This window comes from Grampus griseus (assembly GCF_964374135.1).
Source record: "Grampus griseus genome assembly, chromosome: 13".
NCBI lineage: Eukaryota > Metazoa > Chordata > Mammalia > Artiodactyla > Delphinidae > Grampus > Grampus griseus.
The window spans coordinates 68,848,049-68,872,387 of NC_139007.1; positions in this window are offsets into that span (position 1 = coordinate 68,848,049).

A 24,339-nucleotide genomic window follows, 5' to 3' on the forward strand; every position below is an offset into this window, starting at 1 on the left:
TGAGGCTTGGTAAAAGTCAAAGCTTGTTGTAAGAGTCTTATTTCCATAGGTGATTCAGAGGTTTTCTTTCTGAAATGCCACAGCCCTCGCCTTTGATTTGTAATGTTCAAAAAAGATACTCTGAGTATGTCTGATTATTAAAAGCTGTAGGGCCCTGTGCACCTTGTTTTGTTCACAACCAAATCGATTTTGAGGTTTTCTTTCATGATGCATTAGGAGTTTCTCTTGGATTTGATTTTGATCTCTGCTCTTGGGGGTTTCCTGAAAGTTCCTCCTAATCCATGAGGTAATTGGGAGTCAGGTGATGTCAGGTTTTATGACAAGGAATGCCACCCTCCCTCTTGCTCCTGATTGTCTGTCAGGAGGAAGTGTGCCCTGGATTTTCTGAAATGGCAAAAACTGGATGGAAAAAAAAAATCCCCTACGGTTTTGTTAAGTACTCGCTCATTCTTGGGGGCCCTAACTCCATAAATTGTGTTAAATATGTATGTCCTTTTGTTTTCCTTATTTTCTCTACACAACTTTGTGGAAGCATACTTTACATAAGGTAAAATACACAATTTTAAGGGAAGAGTTTAATGAGTTTCAACAAATGTGTAGACCTGTGTAACCTTCATGAAAGTAAAATTAGGGAGTCCTTCCGTTATCTCCCAGATTTCTTCTTGGCCTTTGTAATTGATCTCCATACCCAGCAGTAGCCTCAAGAAACTAATCTGCTCTCTGTAATTATAGTTTTAGCTGTTTTAGAACTTCATGTAAGTAGAATTAAACAGCATGTACTCTTGTGCCTGGTTTCTTTCGCTCAGCATTTTTTTAAAAATTTGTGATTCATCCATGATATTATACGTAACAAAAGTTTATTGCTTTTTTTATGGAGTAATAGTACATTATATGTGTGTATATTACCACCATCTTCTTACCCATCTACATGTTAATAAATATTTGGGTTGTTTCCAGTTTGGGGCAGTTTTGAATAAAGATTTTCTTTTCAATATTTTATTTATTTAAATTTTTATTTGTATATTATATATTTTATGCACACACTCAGACTTATTATAATTGGTACTACACACACACCATTTGTTGTAAAGACTTTTCTTTCTCAGTTGGCATTTTAAAAAAATCGATTGACTGTGTATGTGTGCCTATTTCTGGACTTTATTCTGTTACTTTGATTTATATTTCTATCCTTACACCAATATTGTCTTGCTGACTTTTGTATTACAATGTCTTAAAAACTAAGTAGGGTAAATTCTATAACTTTGTTCTTACATTTTAGAATTATTTTGCTTAATCCTTTTACATTTCTATAAAACTTTAGAATACATTTTTCAATTTCTACAAAAAGGTTGCTGGGGTTTTGAATGAGGTTGTGATATACTGAAGATTAATTTGGGGGGAATGGATATCTTAATATTGAGTCTTCCAATTCATAAGCATGGTATATCTCTCTGTTTTTCATTATTTTTTTCTCAGCAGTGTTCTGATATTTTATTGTACAGGACTTGCACATAGTTGGTTAAATTTATTCACAACTATTTCATGTTACTGATACTTTTCTGAAATAAACTTTGATATTTAAAAAGTTTCATTTCCCAGTTGTTTTTTGTTAGTATTTAGAAATATAATTAATTTTTTGTAGTTTGTTAGTATTTATAAATATAGTTGATTTATCCTATATCCTAGGACCTTCCTCAATTCACTTACTAGTTTTTGTAACTTGTGGTTTCTTTAAGATTTTCTACATACATGATTACATATCTGCAAATAAAGACAGTTTCTTTTTCCAATGCATATGCTTTTTATTTCTTTTGTATACTTATTGTTTTTATCTTATTCCACTTAGTAGGCCCTTCAGAACTATGTTGAATTAAAAGTGGGGAGAGTAGAAGCCTTACTTCATTCCTGATTTTAAGTGGAAAGGGTTTAAGCTTTTTCTCTTAAGTATGACACTAGTTGTAGGGTTTTTTGACACACACACACACACACAAACACACACTCTTCATCAGGTTGAGCAGGTTTTCCATTACTAGTTACTTCGAGTTTTTATGATGTAAATTCTCTCAGCTTTTGTTTGATAAAATCCTCACCTTTTTTTGCAATTGGAGAAAATCAGTTTTATTTATTTGTCTTTATTGAGGTAAAACTCACATAACATAAAATTAACTGTTTAAAAGTATACAGTTCAGTAGCATTTAGTATAGGCACAGTGTTATCCAACCATCTCCTCTGTCTGGTTCCAAAACATTTTCATCTCCCCCAGAGGAGACTCTGTACCCTTTAAGCAGTAACTCCTCATTCCCTATTGCCCTAGCCCCTAGCAACCACTAGTCTGTGTCCACAGACTTACCTATTCTGGATACTTCATATAAATGGAATCATATAATATGTGACCTTCTGTATTTGACTTCTTCCACTTAGCATGACATTTTTGAGGCTAATCATGTTGTGGCAAACATCAGTGCATCATTTTTTTATAGCTGAATACTATTCTATTGTATGGATATATCAGAATTTATTTATTCATGCATCCATTGATGGAAACTTGGGTTGTTTCCACCTTTTGGCTACTGTAAATAGTGCTGCTATGAACATTCATGTCCAAGTATTTGACTGAGTCCCTATTTTCAATTCTTTTGAATATATACCTATGAGTGAATTGCTGGATCGTATGCTAATACTATGTTTAATCTTTTGAGGGACCACCAAACTGTTTTCCATAGTGGTTGCACAATTTTATATTCCCACTAGGAATGCAGAAGGGTTCTAATTTTTCCATAGCCTTGCTACCTGTTTCCTTTTTTAAAAAAAATTATAGCCATTCTAGTGGGTATGAAGTGGTATCTCACTGTATTTTTGATTTGTACTTAAAATGGCTAAAAAAAGCCACTGGCATTTTGATGGGGATTGCACTGATTAAATCTATAGATTGCTTTGGGGAGTATTGTCATCTTAACAGTATTAAGTATTTCAATCCAGACGTCTTTCCATTTACCTAGGTATTCCTTACTTTCTTTCAAAAATTTTTGTAGTTTTATAAAACTTCTAGTAAAATGTTGAACATAAGTGGTGAAAGTGGGCATGCTTGTCCTGTTCCTGATCTTAGGAAGAAAGCTTTCAGTTTTTCAACATTGGGTGTGATGTCACCTATGGGTTTTTCCCAGATGTCTTTTATCAAGTTGAGGAGGTTCCCTTTTATTCTCAGTTTGTTTAGTGTTTTTATCATGTGTCAGTGCTTTTTGTGCATCACTTGAGATGATCATGTGGTTTTATCCCCCTTTATTTTGTTAATGTGTAACGTATTACATTGATTGATTTTGTATACGGAACCACTCTTGCATTTCTGAGATAAATCCCACATAATTCACCGTCACTTTTGAAGGATATTTTTGTTGAATATAGTATTCTAGATTGGCAGTGTTTTCTTTCCGAAATTGAAAAGTTTATACATTATTTTCTAGCTTCCTTCCTTTTTCTGACATGAGGTCTTTACTAATTCCTTTTTCTCTGGTTGTTTTAAATTTTTCTTTATCACTGACTTTTAGCAGTTTTATTATGATGTGCCTTGATGTAGTTTCTCTTTCTTCTTCTTGAGGTTTGTTAATTTTCTTGAATTTGTGAATTTATAATTTCCATTACAAATGGAAAGTTTTTGTCCATCATTTATTCATATGTTTTTCTGTAGCCATTTCCTTCCTCTGGGACCTCAATTACAATATATCAGACTAAGACATTGTCTCAGAAGTCACTAAGAAGCTGTCTTTGAAATTTATTTTGTCTTTTTTCTCTCTGTGCTTTAGTTTGCACAATCTCTATTGCTGTTTTCAAGTCACTGATATTTTCAACAGCATTTAATCTTTATTTTAATTTGGATAAATGCCATAATATGGTATGTGTTGACCCATATGTTGATTTTATTACTCAACATAGTATTCTGAGATTTATCTGTGAGACTATGTCACATGTCTATTGCTATCTAATTAGTGTCTCTGTAGTTCTCCGTTGTATGGAGTTCCAACACCATTCTCATTTGTGTTGTTTTCAGATTTTGGCTTGTACAAGCAATTCTATACTATACACCCTTGCAGCTATCCTTGTGCACATTCATAAAAGTTTCTCCCGATTATATACCAGAAGTAGAATTGCTCATCACAGGTTATGTTCATTTTCTATTTTATTACATACTAGTAAGTTGCTTTCCAAATATTTCCTTTATCTCCATGTCTTTCCCACCTTTGAAAGTGTCAGACTGTTGAAATTTTGTATTCTGGTGACTCTGAAACGGAATCCTGTTGTTTTCATCTGAATTCCTTTGATTACTAATGAAATTCAGCATCATTTCTTTTGTTTATGATCTGTTTGAAATTATTCTATTGTAATTTGATCACAGTTGTTACTCATTTTAAAAATTAGATTGGTAGAGTGGTTGTAGGATTTATGTATTCTGAGTCTTAATTATTTGATGTATATGTTTGAAGAAGCTTCTCCTACTTGCCTTTTAACTTTCTCTCTCTTCCTTCTTTCCTTCCTCCCTCCCTCCCTCCCCCTTCCCCTTCCCCTTCCTCCCTTCCTGCCTTCCTTCCTTCCTTTTACATTTTTACTGTATAAAAGTTTTAAATTTTGATGTGTTTATTTCATTAACTTTTTCTTTCATTGTGTTTTCTGTATTTTAATTATCCTTATCTTGAGATTTATTTACATTATCTATAAATAATGATACTTTTGTGTCCTTTTTACTCTGTATTTGCTTTTTTAAAAAATTGCCTTCCTGAGCTGATTAGAATTTTTAGGCTGATGTTGAATGAAGCAGTAATAGTAGAAATTATTTATTTTCTTCTTGACTTTAATAAGAATTCTTATGTCATCTCACCATTAATTATGTTTATGCAGGTTTTTGGTAGATACCCTTTTAGGTGCTTGAGGAACTCCTAAATTTACTGAAAGGTATAATTTGTTCTGTTTTTTAAAAAATGATGAGCGGCTAGTGAATATTTTTTGCATCTATTGAAATGACATTGTTTTCCTTAAATCTGCTAAGATGGAGAGCTATAAAAATAATTTTTTCTAATGTTGAACCATCATTACACTCTTAGGCTAAAACCATTAAAAAAATGTGCTTCAGAAATCGGTTTACTAGAAGTTATTTTTGATGTTTCCTTCAAAAATTTTATGTGTATATTTACTGAGTCTAAAGTTAATATTATTAACTCTCCTGTGAATTATAAGTGATAGAGCTTTTTAATTCTGATAATTTTCTTTTCTGTCTTACATGTCATTTTTCACAATTTTAAGTCTACCATTAAAATTCATCATTGCCAAAATAATTAATACTATTAGTTTATGTAGTAAATCTTTATGTAGATTTGTCTGCATTTGCCTGAGATTTTTTTTTTTTTTTTTTTTTTTTGCGGTACGCAGGCCTCTCACTGTTGTGGCCTCTCCCATTGGGGAGCACAGGCTCCGGACGCGCAGGCTCACGGGCCTAGCCACTCTGTGGCATGTGGGATCTTCCCGGACCGGGGCACGAACCCGTGTCCCCTGCATCGGCAGGTGGACTCTCAACCACTGTGCCACCAGGGAAGCCCTGTCTGAGATTTTGCTCATAATTCTTTTGTGTATCTCCAGACTTGCTCCTAGGTTTGCTTTTTATTTATTTTTTCCTGGAGTGTTAATAGTAAACTCATTTAGATTATGTCTATCTGAATGATTTTTTGTTCACCTTCATTTTTTGCTGGATCTGAAGATATTATTCAATTCTTTTCTGCTTTCAATTGTTGACATTGATGTATCTGTAGTTACTCTAATTAATTCTGTGTTAAAACACAGTATTTTCCTTCTGTTTTCTTTTAAGGTTTTTGGTATTCCACATATTTATTATGCTAGTTGTGGATTTCTTTTTACTTATCTTGCCTTGGATTGATGAATCCAAAGATCTATATTCTGGTGACTCATATCTTTTATCAATTCTGGAAAATTCTCAGCTCTTCCCAATCACTCTGATCTGCCTTTCAAAACAATGTTTAAATGAAAAAGATGTATGTTGCATCTTCTTGTTCTATCTTTTCTGTCTCATTACTTCTCTTTCTTTTCTAACTACTTAATTCTTTTGATGAATTTGGGTTAATTTCTTGAGCTCAATCTTCTGTTTTATTAATGATCTCTTTATTGGTGCCTAATTACTGTTAATTTGTCAACTGAGATTTTAATTTTATAAATCAATATAAATTCCTCCTATAAGTATTTAATCATTTTAATTTTGAACCTATATTTGATAATTCTATTATCTCAAGTTTTTAGGGCATTAAGTTTGATTTCGGTTGTGCCTGCTGGCTTCTTCTTATGAAGAATTCTTTTCCTGTGGGTGAGCTCCTGTTTGGCGGGGCATGATTTGTAGAACCCTGTGTATTTTGAAGAAGGTATTTTCTTCCAGACAATATATGCATTTCTTTATGTAAGGACTACCACCATCTTGGGACAATTTTTATGTTAGTTTCTCACCCTAGTGGTTCTCAGATGACATAGATAGTGTAAATTCAAACACCATACTTGTGTGAACACAGACCTGAGCTCTCTGGGGAGAATTATTTTTTCACCTAGATGCTAGCCTTAGGAAGACAAGAGACCTGTCATCTCCCTGGGGTGATCGATGATGTTTTTCTAATTCTCCCTTTTATGGAGGTTATAGCTCAGTAAGAGAAGGTTGTTAGTTTTAACCTTTTCCCTCATATGAGCTCAAGGCCTTGAATCTTTTCCCTGTTAGAACCCAAGCTGCTTGATAGTCAGGAAATGTACCTCCACTCTATACAGCTACCGCATCAACTTCTGCTGTTGCTTGTCTTTAATTCTCCTCTTTGTTTTTTTTTTTTTTTTTTTTTTGCGGTACGCGGGCCTCTCACTGTTGTGGCCCCTCCCGTTGCGGAGCACAGGCTACGGACGCGCAGGCTCAGCGGCCACGGCTCACGGGCCCAGCCGCTCCACGGCATGTGGAATCCTCCCGGACCGGGGCACGAACCCGCGTCCCCTGCATCGGCAGACGGACTCTCAACCACCGCGCCACCAGGGAAGCCCTCCTCTTTGTTTTGACCCTTAGGAATTTATAGTTCTTGAGAGATACTTATTATATTTTCAAGAATTTCTAGTTTTTTTTTAAAAGAGGAGAGTGTTTCTAGTTATTGGTAGCACACTGCATTGCCAGAAACTGGTATGTCTATTGGGTTTTCTATGTAGATAGTCATATTCTGCATCAAGTGACCATTTTATTTCTTCCTTTTAAGAATATGTATTTTTTTTCTCCTTGTTTAATTTGCCAGGACCTTCAGTCTTGGTAATTTCAATATTCAGAATGATACTGGCTATAGATTTCAGGTAGAGATCTTTAATCAAATGAAGAAAGTTCTCTTCTAACACCAATTTCTTAAGAGTTTTTTGATTTTACTCATAAATGGATTTGAATTTATTACTTGCTCTTCCTGCATGTGGTAAAATCATTATTTTTTTTCCTCCATTAATCTCTGGATTTTGGGACTCACGTTGACAGTTTTTCTGAAGTTGAACTATATTTTTATTTCTGGGATACATCTAAACCGATCATGATATATTCCCCCAACTTTTTATTCTGAAAAATTTTAAACCTTCTAGTAAAAAGAAATAGTTCAGTGAGCAACCATATATATCTTCCAATCACATTTGTTAACTTTTTGCCATATTGATGTCTGTACATTTCCCTTTGTGCACACACACAGACACACAGACACATACATGCACGAGTGATGGGTAGCAGAGTATGTCATCCCCAAATACTGTACTTTAGCATAGGATTATTTTGAGCTGAAGGTATTTGAGAATAAGCAGATTCAAGGAAAGCTTTCTGCCCTTCTTCCTATTTGCCTACAAGCAAGACATAAAATTTTAAAGGTGGTTCCCTCTTCTCTGTCTATTAGGAAAGAGAGAAGTTAATCACTGGAGATAATTCTAGACTCTGATTAGTCCAGAGAGAACATCAGAGGAATCTACATAACAAACCTTTCTTAAACTAGCCTCAGGGTTCTGGGTACCCAATTCCAGCATGTGGGGAGCTGGGTTTTCCCAGCGCCACAAAGCAATGCTGTAGACACTAGCTGGGTGTCCTACAATTTAACTCAATTCTGACACTGTCTACCTGGAGATGGCATCAGATCCCACAGGTTAAGGATTCAACCCTGCAAGGCTGACCTCCCCCTCCTCCCCCAACTTCAGACACCATTTGCAAGCCCAGGTTATCACCTGTACTTCTGACCAACTGGCTATAGATTCAAGATTCCAATCACCTTCACTTTGGGTTCCATTAATTTGTTAGAGCAGTTCACAAAACTTAGAGAAGCATTTTACTTACTACATCTTTGGCTTATTATAAAAGAATGTAACTCAGGAGCAGTCAGATGGAAGAAATGCATAGGGTAAGATATGGGGAACGGGCATAGGTCTTCCATGCCATCTTCAAGCATGCCATTCTCCCCCAATCTCCATGTGTTCACCAACCTGAAAGCTTTCTGAACCTTTTCTTTTGGGTTTTTATGGAGGCTTCATTACATAGCCAGGATTGATTAAATCATTGGCCATTGCCGATTGATTCAACCTCCAGCCCCTTCCCCTCCCTGGAATTGGGAGGGGAAACTAAAAGTCCCAACCCTCTAGTCACATGGTTGGCTCCCCTGGCAACCAGCATTCCCCCCTCTCCCCCCCCCCAACTGTGCCGCACTTCCCAAACCCCACCTCCATCTTTAGGGAATTTCCAAAAGTCACCTCATTAATATAAACTGAGTTGTGTTTGGAAGGGACTTGTAATGAATAACAAGACACCCATTTTACCTTTATGGCTTTGAAGTGATTTCAGGAACTGAGGACAAGAAACCAAACAATATAACAAAAAATGCTCCCATTGCTCTTATTGCTAAGGAAATTCCAAGGGTTTTGGGCGCACTTTTCCAGAAAGGTGGACAAAGACCAAATATATATTCCTTATTATAAATCACAATATCACATAGCCCTTATCTACTGTTAGTTGCCTCATATATTTGCCATCCTACAATTTGCCACTGCTAGAAGCCCAGAGTCCTTTTCCTTTGTCGTCATTTTTTAAAAAATTTATTGTTCTTTTGTTACGATGCTATATAAGCCCAAGTTCTAACCACCCCTTTGAGTTACTCATTGCTGAAGGCTCCTATGTGCATTGATGATGCACATGTTAATAAACTTCTGTTTGTTTTTCTCTTGTTAATCTTTAGTTTGTTAGTTTAATTCACAAGGCCCTAGCCAGAGAACACAAGATGGGTAGGTTTAAAGAAAACTTACCTTAAAGAAAACCTACACTTCTCCTGTGTGTTTCTCTTTTACTCTCACACTCACAGGAGTCACAACACTTCTGACACTAGATGTGTAGGGTTTTTTTCCAACAGCAAGTAATTCTGCAACACTGGATGTCCTACAATTTAACTCAATTCTGACCTCAGAGATTAAGGGCTCAGTCCCACAAGACTGCCTCCAATCCCCCACTTCAGTTGCCAGTTGTTAGTCCAGGTTGTTACCTGTGCTTCTGACCAATGGATTATAAATAGGAGGTTCCACAACCCCCTTTCTCAGATACAATTAATTTGCTAGAGTGGCTCACAGAACTCAGGAAAACAGTTTACTTACAGTGAACCAATTTATTATAAAAGGATGTGATATATACAGATGTTGGACTATAATGCTGTACACCTGAAATTTATATAATAATAAAAATGAAAGGATATGATAGAGAGTACAGATGAACATCCAGATGGAAGAGATGTATAGGCAAGGTATGTGGGAAGGGGCATGGAACTCCTGCGTTCTCTGTGGGTGCCCCACTCTCCCAGCATCTCCCATGTTCAGCAACCTGCAAGTGAAACCGCTCACCTCTGATTGGGACTTAAACCCATGTGCCTGGACTCGAACCCGGCCTAAACCCAGATTGCAACTTGAACCCATGGTCTTTTAATTAGAATCACTCACCTTGTGTCTGCACTTACTGAGGCTCAGGTTCTTTGTGTCTCAGTGCAGAAGGAATTCAGCGAGAGGCAAAGTGATAGGCAAGAAGTAGATTTATTAACATAGGACCCTTGTGAGAGATGCAGGCAGGCAGGCAAGGGGGCTCTGCCCTGAGGATTAAGTGGGCTACATTTTTATAATCAAAGGAAAGTGGGGGAGAGAGAAAAGACGTCATTCTTCGAGTAGTCCTCAGGCTTACATCACTAGCTTCTCCTTCGTATCTGGCAGGAGAGTGTCTGACCGAATGAGGTCAAACTAGGACTGTCATAGCGCTTATTCAAATCAACAGAACGGTGGTAACATTTTTCTTTCACTTAATGACCTGGGGCATATCTCATGCTTTATAGTTAAGCAAGCCTGCTTCATTCCACGTTTCTTGAGTGATCATTAACTTGAAGTGGTCTCCCAAAGTTCCCTGGGTTTCCATCTCTATCTATAATCCCCTACTGGGACTGCTACAACTACCTGTATAACTATCCTATTCTATCCCTATCAGAAGCTCTCTGAACCCTGTATTTGGGATTCTTATGGAGGCTTCATCACATGGGCATGATCAACCATTAACTCCTTTTCTAGCTCTTCTCTTTTCTCTGGAGAATAGGAGAGTGGGGTGGGGCTGAAAGTTCCAAGCTTCTAATCATGGCTTGGTCTTTCTGGTGACCAGCCTTTATCAAGGAGCCCACCAAGAGTCACCTCATTAGAACAAAAGACACTCTATTACCCAGGAAATTCCAAGGGACTTAAGGAGCTTGTGTCAGGAACCAGGGTCAAAGACCAAATTTTAGACAAAAGATGCTCCTGGTGCTCTTACCACTTCGAAAATTCCAAGAGGTTTAGGACCTTTGTGCCAGGAACTGGGGTAGAGACCCATATATATTTATTTTCTATTATTTCATAGAAGAGGCAAAAGATTTTTTTTCTCTCCCCTACACACACACACACACACACACACACACACACACACACACAGGGTGTATTTTAATGAGCTATTTGAAAGTAATTTCTAAATACTTTAGCACGTATCTCCTAAAAAAAGGAATATTCTCTGATATAACTGAAACAGAACAGGAGCCTATGGGGCCCTCCCAGATACAAGTCTTTTCCATGTCCTCCGTGTCTTGTTTACAGGAAATAGGCTTCATTCAGCCTCCTTGACCTTCCCTGAGTTCCTAAGGGCAGATTCAAACAGCTGCTTATCAGAGAAAAATACAGAAACTAAGAAAGAGCAGTCAAGAAACAACAGTGCTGCAGTGGAGCAGGGTCCTGATTCCTCCTCGAGGAATATACCAAACAATAGTTTTGAGTTCTTCTGCAGGAACTAAGGCCCCCACCCAAGTGGAGGATGGTAACTTCAGGCTTAGCACAGGATTCCTGGAACACCGCCCTGTTAACCTCACCACCAACCAATCAGAAGAAGGTCTGCACACAGTGGAAGATGAGAAAACTCTGCCCCCATCTCCAAATGATTCACCCTTTAAAAACTTTCTTGATCAAGCAGAATCTTTGCAGTTGGGTTTTGGACACAAGTCCACCTTTTCCCCAGATTGCTGGCCTCCTGAATAAAGCAAACTTTCCTTTCCAACCAACACTTGTCTCTCAAGTATTGGCTTTTGAATGGTGAGCAGCCAAACCTCAGTTCAGTAACATAACTTTTATCACACTCAAGAAATTTTATAATATTCCATATGCCATTCTTAATAAAGGACATTAAATTCATTCCCTAATTTCTATTTCATTTTTCAAATGTAAATATTGATGATGCATTGTTGCTATGGCAAGCCCCAACTGGCCACAGAACAGAATAATATGCAAAACAGAAATTTACGTTTCGATGGATGACACTTCAGTGGGAGCAAAGTGCAGACCTTGCCTTGGCTTTGGCAAGAGGTAAGTCATTGCTGACTTTAAGAAGGGCTGCTTGAGGAGAGTGATGAAGATAGAAGCCTTTGCTGGAGTAGATGGAAGAGTGAAAAGGCGGAGTTGGAAACTGAGGTCAGAAACCCTTTTGAGAATTTTGCCATGAAGAGGAGCAGAGAGATAAACAGTAGCTGGAGGGGGACCTCAAGTCATGGAGGTTTTCTTTTTTTTTAAATTGGGTGATATTAAAGTGTGTTTATATGTCAATTGGAATGATACAGTGGAGAAGAATATACTGAATATTAACAATAAAGGAAAAAAGTAAATTGACAAGTGACATCCCTGAGAAGGTGTGAGTGTATATGCTAAGTGGAGGGATAGTGTTAGCTAGAGGAGGAGTAATTCTCTCAAAATAGAGGCCGGAAGGCCAGCAACCTGGGGAGAAGTCAGAATTGTGTCCAAAATCCAACAGCAAAGATTCTGCTTGACCATGAAATGCTTCAAAGGGAGAATCATTTGGAGAGGGGGGCAGAGTCTTCATTATCTTCCACTCTGTGCAGACTTTCTTCTGACTGGTTGGTGGTGAGGTGACAGGGAAGTGTTCCAGGAATCTTGTGCTCAGTCTGAAGTTACCATCCTCCACCTGGGTGGGGCCTTAATTTCTACAGAACTCAAAAGTATGCTTCTGTGTATTCCTTGAGGAGGAACCAGGACCCTGCCCCATTGCTGCACTACTGTTTCTTGACTGCTCCTCCTTAGTTTCTGCATTCCCTCCCTTCCCTGATAAGCAGCTGTTTGACTCTGTCCTCAGGACCTCAGGGAAGGTCAAGGAGGCTAAATGAAGCCTGTTTCCTATGAACAAGAAATGGGAGACATGGAAAGGATTTGTACCTGGGAAGGCCCCACAGGGTCTTTCTAATTATTTTAAAGTTGGGGAGAGAAAGTTTACTAAGGATATATAGTACCACTATTTTGCCAAATTAATTGTCCGCTTGTAAATTGTAGTAAAATAAACAAAATTTAATTATTTAAATTAAACTTAAAATTATTTTAAATTTAAATTAACTCACCTAATTAAGGTGAGTCCGTTCAGCACAGCTGTGTGGTTTTCGCCAGGCTCATTCAGCTGATTTGGTGCAGGTGAGGAGTAAGGCGAACTACCAGTTAGGTGTTGCTGAAGGAATTCAGTGGAGGGAGGGAGAGGAAAGGACATTAAAAGTGTTTGCTCTACATTGAATCCTAAACAGATACAAGGAGAAGTGAGGACATTAATGTCATATTATTTACTGAAAACGTAGTATTATTGGAGGTCTCAGCAAGGGTCAGAATATTACTGGAATGGAGTTTTTAGAGTACACTGGAACACAAAACCTGAGAATCAGAAAGAGGGAAGTTAAAAAATGATAGTGAAACCATGCACCTCAGATTTGGACTTGAGCCCACGTGCCGGGACTGGAACCCAGCCTAAACCCAGATTGGGACTTTCGAACCCAGCCAAAACTCAGATTGTGACTCGAACTCAAGTGGCTGGGACTCAAACCCACGCAGCTGGGACTCGAACCCAGCCAAAACCCACGGCTTCCAACAGAGATCACATACCTGGTTTCAGGACTTAATGAAGCTCAGGTTCTTGATGTCTCATCGCAGAAAGAATTCAGTGAGAGACAAAGTGATAGGTAAGAAGTGGATTTATTTTGAGAGAAACATACTCCACAGACAGATTGTGGGCTGTCTCAGAAGGCGAGAAATGTCCCAGGGTATGGGGGTTGTCAGTTTTTATAGGGGTGGGTAATTTCGTAGGCTAATGAGTGGGAGGAGTATTCTAGCTATTTTGGGAAGGGGCGGGGGGGGGGGTTTCCAGTAATTGGGCCACCACCCACTTTTTGATCCTTATGGTCTGTCTTGGAACTGTCATGGCACCTGTGGGTGTGTCATTTATCTTGCTGATGTGTTACAGTGAGCGTATACTGAAGCTCAAGGTCTAGTGGAAGTTGAGTTGTCTGCCATCTTGGACCCATTTGGTTCTACTCAGTTTATGTCATGTCCTCAGGCTATGTCATTCTTTCAAAAGTTGTGTCCTGGGGCTTCCCTGGTGGCGCAGTGGTTGGGAGTCCGCCTGCTGATGCAGGGGACGCGGGTTCATGCCCCGGTCTGGGAAGATCCCACATACCGTGGAGCGGCTGGGCCCGTGAGCCGTGGCCGCTGGGCCTGCGCGTCTGGAGCCTGTGCTCCGCAGCGGGAGAGGCCGCAGCAGTGAGAGGCCCGCGTACCGCAAAAAAAAAAAAAAAGTTGTGTCCTGCCCCCTTCCCTCCTGTTTCAGTAGTTCAGTGCAGTCTTTCATCTTGACAGGTATGGCCATCAATTGCATGGCTCAGGTGGGGTTGAGAGCTTAAGAATAATTGGAGCTAAAAACATCAAGAACCTGAGAAGTGTCAAAAGTGGATGTTGAAATCACAATAAATTATGTCAGGGCGTATGGTGGACAGTTAGACAGCAAAGCAGTTGCTGAAGCCATTGGTGAGTAAGGGAGAATGATTAAGGGACCATATTTGAAGCAAATGGGAGTAATCAAGGATCTTGAAGTCAGTTGACATGCAGTTCAAGGAAGCAGGTGGAGTTTTGTATTTTGTTTCCAAGAAGAAAATAGAAATTGTTGCCTGAAAACATCTAGACAACAAACATTTATTGTTTGTTCTTGGTCGAATGCTTCCATGAACTAAACATTCTAAATGAAATGCATCTCAGGGTACTCCACTTCGCTGTAGAGTAGAAACTAACACAACATTGTAAAACAACTATACCTCAATTAAAAAATAAATAAATGAAATGCATCTCTCTGGGTCCATTTAGAACTTTTACACTGTCTCCTTGTTGATTACATTTTCTTTAGGGTCACAATTCTTTTAACTGTGTCATACAAAGGAGTGCTCTTCTTGTGACCCAAATAGCTCCTGAAAAGTAGTTAAGAGCTCCCTGTTCTTCATAAAATTCAAACTGAAATTCAAAATAAGGCATATATGGCATAGTCTAGCTGCATATCTTTCTGTTATTTGTAAAGTGTGTGACTTTGACCTGCTTCGTAAGAATGAATAAGCCATTGCAAATGCAAAACGTTGAAGTAGGGAGAAATAATTTTTTCTTTGGGCTGAAGCTGCATTACTTCTTTAAGTAGTTGGGACACTAACAATCTCCTTAAAGAAGCTCTGTTTTATAGTCACAAGTCACGGGACAACAGTTGGGTCATGCAACATTCACTGATAGTCTTGGAAGGAGCCAGTGTGTCATACCACCCGTGGGGGGCAGTAAACACAGACTGATTAATATTGGGCCTAGGCAAGGAGAAAGCTGGACAGGTTAGTTGTCAAAGTTTAATATCTGCTAAGAGCTTGAGAGCAAAACATTAAGAAAGCATCAGATTTATTATGGTCAAGAGGAAGAATGTTGTTTATGAAAAAAATTGAAAACAGATGAAATGACTGGACATCTTTTAAGGAAAATGAGAAATTAGCACACTTAAAAGAAACAAAAAACTTGCATAAACTAATAACCATTAGAGAAATAAAATTCTAATAAAAATTCTTCTCTTACCTATTCAACCAAAAAATACACGAGGCCAAGTTTATAGGCAAAGTTTTGCAAATTTTCTAAGAGTAGTTAAGCAATATCTTATAAAAAATATATCTGAAAATATAAAAAGAGCTAAAGCTATCTGACTCATTTTTATTACCTTGATATAAAAACTGGAAAAAGACAGTACAAGAAAATAAAATCGTAGCCCAGGAAATTGAATCTAACAGCATAATACAAATAGCCATAATAACCAAGTTGGTCTATTGCAGGATGAAATGACAGTTCAACATTAGAATATCTACGAATATAAAGCTCCACATTACTTGGAGATTAATAAAGAAGAACCATATGCAGAAAAAAATCATTTGATAAAATTCAACATCAACTAATGATAAATCTTAGCAATAAAAACTCTTAGCAAGCTAAGAGCAGAAGGGACTTTTCTTAGTAAAGGATATATCAGAAGTAGACATGATGTTTAATGATCAGCTGTTAGAATGTTTTCCCGTTAAATTCATGAATAAAACAGGATGCCTGCTCTTCCTACTATTGATTACCATCAAAGTGTAGGTCCTGGTCCTTCTAATAAGAAAAAGAAATGAAAGGTATAAAGATCAGAAAGAAAAAGGTAGAACTGTCATTGCTTGAGAATATTATCATCTCTTAAACAGATTGAGAGGCTAAATGGGCAAACTCGTTAGGCTAAAAGAGAGCTCAGCATTATACAAAATTCAATAACGTTTCACTACACCATTAATAAATGAAAAATGTATGAGGAAAAGTAACACTGTTTTAAAACTATAAAAAATATGTAAGTCCTTTTCAGGAGCTAAAGTATTGGCTAGGCTGAGCATTTAAAAAGATGAACTTCACCATAAGAGGAAAGTGGAACCAGAAGAGAGTGGAGTCAAACACTGTAATGTTTTCAGTTACTTATTTAGCTATTAGTCTATGTTCTAGACTCTTGCTTTTGAAGCAGTTTAGTCCTGTTAATTCTAATAATTCTCACCGGAAGATCCTTCTGATTGGAATGCCCTTCCTAGCCATCTGCTGGGTTACTCTGCCGAACACTGAGCTCCCTTCAGGTCTGTGTCTTATTCACCTCTGTATCTTTGGTGCCTAATGCAGTGTTTGCCATGAAGGAGAGGGCGCAGCACATCTTTCTGTGTTGAATGGCTGCCACTTGGAAGAGAAAGACTTGAAGCCCATGTATATGTTTTTATATAATTTTTTAATGTCCTTGGTCACCTGACACTAAAGATTGAAAGTGGTGTGTGTGTGTGGTGGAAACATATATGGAAGGTTGATATTATAATATTTATAGCACATAATAACATTGTATCTTAAAAATAAGATAATTTATAGCGCTCAAAAGAGACTACAGAAGCTTTAAGCCAAGCACACTGTGTTCATGTTTGTGATGAAATGCGCTTTTCTCAGGAAAAGGCTGAGTAGGGTGGTACTTCAAAATAACATCAGGCCCCCAAGCTACTGAAAATACATCCATTCAGGATTCTGTAGGCCCTCAACACTTTGGTCGTGAATTGCGTACTTACTCATTTGGAGCCTTCTGCTCTCAAGCTTTTGTTCTCAAGTAATCAAGCCAGCATTGAGTTTCCTACTCCTGCTTTCTTCCGTAAATTATCATTTTCGGAAGATTGCCTTTGACAGGCTGACTTAATCTCAGGGAGGGATACTGCGGGAGAGCTGGTTTTGCTGCACCACTTGCCCTGTCCCTGCGGCACCTGTGGATTTGCTGGTGTCCTAATTGCATTGCCCATTTCCTTTAAGATTCCTTTTCAATCCTGAAAAGATAATAACAATAATACCTTATGTTTATGCATTGTTTTATATTTAATAATTTTCCAGGGTTTTTTCAAATTAAAAAAAAATTTTTTCCCTTCTGTCTTCAAATAAAATCTTATTTAGAAGCTTAAAATAAATAAACAGATTAAACGGCTCAGATGCTCTGGTTAACGCATGTGTGGTGGAGGGCGTGGGAGGGAAGGTGTGTCTCAGAGTAGGAAGATTTCTGCCCTCTAGGGCTGCAAGGGTCAAATTTCAGAACCACTGGCGCATATTGTTACCTCAACGCTTCAAACCAGATTTTGCGCAGGCGTTTTTAATTCACATTTTCTGGGTAAATGAATTTAAGCAATTTGCCCAAGATCTTGCACCTAGCAATTAACAGAGCCAAGACTGGGGATATCTATTCAAAGGAACGCAGTAATCTTTTCACAAACGTGGTGGGCAATTAAAACCTGGCAAAAAATGAAACTTACATATGAAATGAGTTACACTGCATACATTTTAGTCAAAATGATCATACTCATAAATATTTTTCTTCAACTAAAAACTTGTCCAATTGGTTAAACAAATGATGGTGCAGCCTTTCAATGGACAGTTTTACAGTTGTTAAAAAGAATAAGACACTCTATATGTACTGATAAAAAATAACTTAATTGTTAAGTAAAAAAAAGCAAGACAGAACATCTGGTATATAGTTTTTAGTGTAAAAATGCATGTAAATATACTTGCATACATTTATATATATGTATATGTTTAGCGTACAGTGGAAGAATGCACCAGAAACTGTTGACACTAGTTCTTTCCAGAGAGGGACAGGGTGATTGGGGATTAGGAGTGAGAGAGAATTATTCTTCATCTTATATCCCCAGTACATTTGATTTGTGCCACCTGAATTTAACCACAATTAAAAAGTAATTGTTTTCTATAAAACCTTGGTCCATGACAGTATTTTTTACTAAGGTCCATTTTCTGACCCTCAACCATCTCAGGTTCCCCATGATATGTTCTCGTGTCACTCTATATCTTTAATTTATTCATCAATTTTCAGTTATTCAACTGTTTTGTCATTAGTTGATTAATGTCAATCTTTCACAAGACTAAGCTTCAGAAAGTGAGGACCATTTCTGTTTTTGCTCTTTTAAACGATCGGGAAAATTGTCTAAGACTTAAACATGGGCAAAGAGGTTGCTGGATGTCCTTTTGTTGTCTAGATGGACCCTCCAAAGATTATCTGACTCTCTAAGGGTCTACATCTTCATCTTTCTATTGACTAAGTTGTTTTAGAACTCTGTACGTAGAAGTTACAGATGACTGATAGTTATGCAAATGATTCTCATCTATAGGAATGCAAAGAATTTGTCTGATAGCTTATGCCTTATTGAAATGACAATACCTCAGACATTACGTTTTATTGCCATATAGGATATTAACCAGTTTTACATCTATTAGTCAATTAATTTCAGCATTCTTGATTCTTATTGTATACATACAATGAATAATAATATACCTAATGAATATATATTTATGTTCATTCTTCAAATTCTTCTTTGAACCATTTTTAACGTTTTACTACTTCCTATTAATTCAGAAACTGTGAAGTATCTGAGATACTCCTTTGCTTGCAGAAACACCAGGCTCTGAATAGGATGTTGCACCTTTATTATTCACGGCAATAACAGTGTAGCACTGGTTCCTCAAGCCCAACACCTTACTAGGTGATGTGATGAGAGCCAGATGGTTACACCTGTGCATATAGGAGGCTGTACCGCAGGAGAGAAGCCCCAGATTATGAATCTCAGAACTGACATAGGAGCTGGAACACCCGCCCCTCCCCCTTTCAGGGAAAGAGAGATTATTTTTTACTCAGAATGTAAACAAATCCTCTCTGGAAGGAGGGGAAGATCTCTACCCTGGAAAGTACACATTTGGTTCTGGGAGAGATAGGAATGATATTATTAATCATTGAACAGGAGCAGATGCCCCTGCCATGAAGGAGGCAAGCAGCTTCATGTGGAATACCCTTGAATGTGAAGAGCAGATGGTCCTGGGGGGGAAGGAGACATTGCCTATCATCCTAGCGAGTCAGTTTCGGTGCTCCAGCGGCACACCCTGTGTAGGAATACAGAGTAATAGAGGAAGGATTGCCTTCCAACAGTTCCTTCATTAATGAGTTGAGTAAAATCTTTGACATGCATTCACTTTATAATTATACAAAGTAAGAACTTTAGCTTTTTGAAAATTATACTTTAGGAATCCCAGTGTCATTCATAGTACCCACTACATAAAAGATATTCAATAAATATTTATTGAATAAATAAATAATAAATTAATAAAAGGTAAGAATTTAATTTCTTTCTATTTTCAAAAAATGATTATGGAATTTTAATGATTTAAATAAAATTATAGAAAATGCCTATCTCTTCCTTCCCTTTTCCATTTTTTTACTGGTAGGACTTGTAAAGTAAGCATTATTAATTGAGCTACTTTATTCTAAAAATAAACCTATCCTACTTTGCACTTTAGGGCCTGTGTTCCTTTATTTCTTCTCAAGAGATTAGCCATACACGTCCTGTACCAGCTTGCAGTAAAGGAGGGCTTGATGATCATGTGTGATGCTTTGAGAAGGAAAAAGACTCTAAATAGGCAAGTTCCAAATTCCCTTGATTACAGTTTATATTGATTAGGACTCTTTGCTTGCAAATAACAGAAAATCAATCCAGACTACTCTAAGCAAAAAAGGAAATTTGTTGGAGGGATAATGGACTGTGTCATTGAATTTGAGGGCAATGAAGCAGCCGAACCTTAGGAGCAATAGTTTGCCATGCTGCAGGGAACCCAGAAAGCCCTCTCTCCATCTCTCCTTTCTGCCTCGCTCTCTGTGTACATCTGTTTCATTACTGTCTCTCACTGTTTTCTTATTAGCTGCATGGCCTGGTAGAAAATGGCTGGTACCGCCTGCTCCCAAGTAACAGTTACTTATTGCAGACTGATAACCCAGTAGAAAACAGATCTCTTGCTCGCTCTGGCTAAGGAATTGCTTTCCAATTCCCAGGGAAGAGACTGATTGCCCAGCTGTGTCAGGTACCCAATCAATGAGACCAGAGGCTATGGCTGTGGGGTGACATGCTGTAGGAACATGTCAGCTTCTGGAATAACCTTGTGGCTAGTGAAGAAGGAGGTAAATTTCTAGAAAAGTAGAGTTAGTGAGGTAATTCAGTAAGTACTCACTAGAGTAACTTTTCAAAACGATTTGTGAATAAAGGAAAGCATCAACCCAGCAAACTGGGAAAGCATAAAAGAGGGCAGAGGCACAGTCTGGTAATTAAGAAACAGAATGGAGAATGTGAAATTGTGGAAAGCCAGAATAAATGAGACTCAGAGGGAGAAGGGAGAAGGTGGAAATTTTCCAGTAGGATGATAATGGTGCTTGCATTTTCCTAGAGGGGTTTGGAAGTCTAATGAACAAAGTTATAAAAGTGTTTTGTCATCTATTCTGTTAAACTTTCTGCAGTGACAGAAACGTTCTATATCTGCACAGTCCAATTTGGTAGTCCATCAGCCACATATGCTATGGAAAGCTTGGAATGTAGCTAATGTGACTGAGCAACTGAATTTAAAATTTTATGTTTTAATTAATTTAAATTTAAATAGCCACATGTGGCTAGTGGCTGCCATATTGCATAGTGCAGCCTCATACTGAGAGACTGAATATACAAACAGACAATGGCCATACCACACACACAAAAACAGAACTCTTAACCCACAACCTGCAGTAAGCTGCCCAGGAAACCAGCCCAGGAGGCCAGCCTACTATACCTCAGATTTGTAGGAAGCCAGACTGCTATGTCTGGTAACAACTAGGAAGCCAAACAATCACCCCTAACATTCAGCCTGAAATGGCCAGGACTTGATTAATAACTGACAGCTTCGCTAACCTTTGTCCCTGTCTCCAACTAAGGACCAACTGGAGAAAGCCAAACGTATATTCCTAGCGAATCACGTAGGATGCCCGGCTTCTGGTTAGCCTCCTACAGCTTCTTTGTGCCAACAGCCTACAATCAGGGCATACCCGAAGCCTTCCCTTTCTTCCACTATAAAGCTTTCCCACTCCGCTGCCTGCGTTTGAGTCTCTGCCAAAATGTAAGTGATGGTGGCTGACTCCTGTGCTATAGAAACTCTGAATATAGGCTTTCCTTGTTCTCATTTGGTGGTCTTTATTTCTCCATAGCATTTATGTATGTGTCTTAATTTATTCCTGTATGAACATCAAGAAAAGCTAAAGGGTTAGAGACGACCATGCCTTAATTGGCTTGGCCTGTGTTCCTTAGTGCTATACTTGCATGGTATTTTAATGGGAGATCACTGTTTCCTAGGGATTTATATTTTACAAAATAATTGACAAAAGCCCCAATCATCCTTAGCATATGGGGACATGCATTCAATTGTCCGCTTATATTTATTACCTGTGCCCATTTATAAGTGAATAGATTAGGGTTGCCAGAGTTAGCAAACAAAAACATAGGACAGCCAGTTAAATTTGAATTTCGGATAAACAACAAATTAATTTTTTTTCTAATACATTTATTTATTTATTTATTTTTGGCTGCATTGGGTCTTTGTTGCTGTACGTGGGCTTTCTCTAGTTGCGGCAAGCAGGGGCTACTCTTCGCTGTGGTGCGCAGGCTTCTCATTGCGGTGGCTTCTCTTGTGGTGGAGCATGGGCTCTGGGCACGCGGGCTCAGTAGTTGTGGCATGCAGACTCAGTAGACGTGGCTCGCGAGCTCTAGAGCACAGGCTCAGTAGTTGTGGCGCACGGGCTTAGTTGCTCCGCGGCATGTGGGATCTTCCCGGACCAGGGCTTGAACCCATGGGCCCTGCATTGGCGGGCGGATTCTTAACCACTGTGCCACCAGGGAAGTCCAACAAATTAATTTTTTGTGTAAGTATATCCCATGCAATATTGGTTTTCATATGCTAAAATGTGATTCATCGTTTACCTGAAATTCAAAATCAAGTTGGCATCCTGAATTTTATCCAGCAGTCCTCGTATATATGCTTCTCCCAATATGTAAATATGTTTCTTACACAGCCTCACTCTGGCCAGGTTTTATATAGGGCTCAAACTTCAGGAGAAAGAGCACCAGAAATATTTCTAGATATTCTATTTTGTCATGTCCCTCTTTCCTTGGATGGAAGGAAGGAGTTAGAATAAAGATAATAGAGGAAAGCAGAGCAGAACAATGGTGATGATTGTATTTTCTCAGGTGGGGCAGGGGTACTAGAATGGACAGAATCCCCAGGAGACCAGCCTTGTGGAACCCATGGCATCTGTGCCCTGGTGATTCAGTGCTGTGCAGGATCAAAGGGAGAGTCTCTAGCCTCTGTGATCTTTCCAGGGGACCAGAAATGCAGTTCATCTCACTGAATATGAAGAGGCTTCTGTATCTGCCTTGTCTTCTTAATCCTGACTCTGCCAACCTACAGAGCTCACTCATTTATTAACAATTTTAATGAGAACCTACTATGTGCCAGGCAGTGTCCTAGTTTCCAGGAATTTTGCCAAGGATAAGGCAAAAAATATCCCTGCCATTATGGATCTTATGTTCTATTCCAGGAAAAAGGTAATAAATCAGCAACAAATAAATGATTGTATATGTACCTGTTAGTAATAAATGATATGAATACAAATGAAACAGGATAAGGAGAAGGAAGGTGGGCAGAGTCAAGTGCCAGCTCCTCTCCCGAATCATCAAAATAACCTGCTGATAAAGCAAAGATGAGTCACTACTGTGATTTCAGTGCTGAAAGGAAGAGCACTGCCACAACAGTCTTAGATGTGCCTTGGATAGGGAGGGAAAAGGTGGGATATTGATGAGTTTTGGGAAGTCTAGTGTAAGGCAGGCTTTTCATTGTCAGTCCAGATTGGGATTGTTGAACACACCAGAGGCTTGGATTTGGAATTTAAGAGGAAACTGTTTGATGAGCCCAGCTAATTTACTTGAATGAAGTCTAGTGTTGTTTGGATAAATGAATATTGAGAAGTTCCTGAAATAAGCAATACTATTGTCTGCAAATCAATTTTCCTGGGCAAGAGTTTCCTAGGATGGTGGAGTCCTGTTACTGCAAACAGTGAGCTATATGGTTTTAACAGTTTGAGGGCTGGGGGGTATTTCAGTTAGTTTGGTCAGGGAAGACCTCCCTAGTTGATGACCGTTGAGTAAGACCTGACTGATATGAAGGGCGAGTCACTGGCAGTTCTGGAAAAGAGCATTCCAGGTAGGAGGAAGAGAAAGGGCCAAGCCCCTGGGATGGGAATAATTTTGAGTGTTCAAGGGCCAGCAAGAGAACCAGGGTGGCTGGGGAGCCTAGTGAACAAGGGGGAAATAACTTTGGAGATATAGTCAGGAGCCAGGTTGTTGAGGACCTTCCTAACACTAAGGAAGGGGTTGGCTTGAATTCTAAGTGATATGGGAAGCATTAATAGTTTTCAAAAGAGGAATAATCTGATTTATAGGGTTAAAGGACAGCTTTGCAGGGAGACTAGTTAGGAAGCTATTGCAGTGGTCCAGGTGAGAGATCGAGGGGCTTGGTCTTCAGTAGTAGCTGTGGAGGTGTTGAGATGTCTCTGATGTAGAGGTATGTTTTAAAGGTAGATTGATGGAAGAGGGAGGGGATATGGGGATATATGTATACGTATAGCTGAATCACTTTGTTATATGCAGAAACTAACACAACAATGTAAAGCAATTATACTCCAATAAAGATGTTAAGAAAAAGGTACATTGATTGGATGTGGGATGTGAGAGAAAAAGAGGGATCAAGAATAACTCCTAGTATTTTTGACTTGAACAGTAGATGAAATGTTGTATGCTGTTGCTATAGTCTGAACTGTGTTCCCCCAAAATTCATATGTTGAAGTCCTTACTCCCAATGTGACTGTATTTGGAGACAGTGCCTTTGGGGTGGTAATTAAAGTTAAATGAGGCCATAAAAGCAGGGACCTAATCTGATAGGACTGGTGTTCACCCGAGATCTCTTTCTGCACCCACAGGGGAA